We start from the raw sequence: 2,243 nt of genomic DNA, 5'->3' as shown, positions 1-2,243 counted from the left end.
GACACAAATCAACTTCAGTCCTTTCAAATGTGCGGTTGGACCACACATTTGAATCATGGACCACTTTGCCCTGGGAAGGGAGCAAAGCATCTTGATGGACTGTCCCACAAGACTGTATCCAAAGGACACATTTCCCAACACAAATGTAGTTTGCTATTTCATAAAGAAAAGGAATGAATATTGAGCCCAAAGGCAGCACAAGTCCACACCAGAAATAACTTTCTCACTCCAGACCTTTGGTCTAGCCATTTCAATGCAAGTTCATAATCCCCTGTTGAATTTAACATTGTAACCTATAGCTCAGGTCCCCTTACTTCACTCTTATTAATACTTTACTATGTGTAGTTAACAATATTTATTTGTGACCTAAAAAATGCCCATGCCACATCGTTTAACTAAATATAGCTGCACAAAAAGTGATCACCACATAGTCACACTTTTTTCTTTCTAGTTACTACAAGAACTCAATGTTCATTTTTAAAAATTATGAGTTTATAACTTCTATCGTTATTTTTTTTACTTCATTGCACAGCAAATAACCTCAAATACTTTTTAAGGAGATAATGGGATAGCATGGCCTATTAGGCAGAGAGATTTGGGTCTTAGCACTTATAATATGTACTAAGAGTGTGACCTCAGGGAAATTACTTAACTTCTCTAAGAGTCGGTTTCTTTATCTATTAAATGGGGACAGCTAATGTTTCTCATCTCACATTGTCCTGAGGATTGAATCAGGTTATGCAATTAAAGTGCTGAGCACAGAGCCTCACAAAGAGGAAGCATGGAATCAGTATTAGTTTTTGTTATTGAATAATGACATTTATAATTCTTGCAATTTGAAAATTCTCGTATTAAAGCTTCAATTGACTTGCCTAATCTAAGACAGAAGGTCTAATTTATTTGTGGGGCAGACATTCCTTTTATTCAGGTGACTCCATTTTGGTTGAAAGTATAAATTATACACACTGCTTCAGGGAATCCTTCAGGCTAAGAATACAAGTGTTTTGTTAATAGAAGAATAGTTTTATTCATAGGATAGTGTCCTTGCAAAATTAGAGAAATGTGTGCACCTGTGAGAAATACTTGTCAGATAATGTTTTCTAGTTGAGAGTTTATAATGGACTGGCCCTGAAAAGTTATCAGTTGTGGTTTATAACTTCTATCATGCTCCCAACCACATTGCATGCTCCCAACCACATTCTTTATTTTTCCTTCACATGTGGATTTTTTTTCTCGCCTTGGCATATCTAAAAAGCAAAGCCTTTAAATTTTTTTTACATGTAACACAGGATTAATATGGTCATGTGTAACCCACAGAGTAGTTGTAAGTCTGCAATAAGTTAATGAATATAAGTGACATTTTGTGCATCATAAATCACTTTTTACAAGAAAGGTACTATTATTATTTTAGTTACGTTTGTTTTTTCAGGTCAAATGCCATATAGAGTAGCAGCAGTTAAGAGCAGGAACTCTAGAGCCACACTGCCTGAATTCAAATCCCAACTCCACCACAACAGGCAAGTGACTTGAACTTTAAGTAGCTCATTTTCCTTGTCTTTACTGAGGATAATAATAGTGCCTTTCTCATGTGATTGCTTTTAGAATTAAACGAGTTCACATATGAAAAACACTCAGAACAATGTCTGGCACAAAATAAATGATATAAAATTATTTCTATTATTATTGTCCCTGTTAGAGTTGATATTTTGAGTTCTAGTTTTTACATGTATTTCAAGATTTGTAAATACAATTTGCAGCACACTGATATACTTTATTTATAATTTGCCTGGAATTACATTTTTGGGTGAATTATTCATATCTTTATGTCTTACTTTTGCAACTGGATCATCTGGTCCTTTGGGGTTAGGTCATCTTCTCTCTATTTTATTTCCCAAAGGAACTAATTCTCTCTCATATGAATTAAATGTCTTTGCCATTCTTTTCACTTATGTATTGGTTTCTATCAGTCATTTTAGTGTGTTTATTTTGGCAGAAGAGCATTGAAAGCTGCTAGACTACGTTGAAAGTACTTTTAATATCAGTTCTCTGTTGAATTGCCCTGCACAGTGAATAACAGCTAAAGCTGTTGGGCCAACATGAAAGGGTACTCAGCATGTGGTTCTATTAGCACCAATTTGGCTACTGCTTTCACAGAAGAGGTTTTCAGACCATCTTCAAAAAGTCCAGGCCTCAAACTTTCACCTTTTGATTCTCAGTAAAATCAAACAAAACTTTCTCTTTCC

Source organism: Pteropus alecto, unplaced genomic scaffold (assembly GCF_000325575.1).
Source record: "Pteropus alecto unplaced genomic scaffold, ASM32557v1 scaffold81, whole genome shotgun sequence".
Classification (NCBI taxonomy): Eukaryota; Metazoa; Chordata; class Mammalia; order Chiroptera; family Pteropodidae; genus Pteropus; species Pteropus alecto.
Note: the sequence above shows the minus strand (reverse complement) of the source record.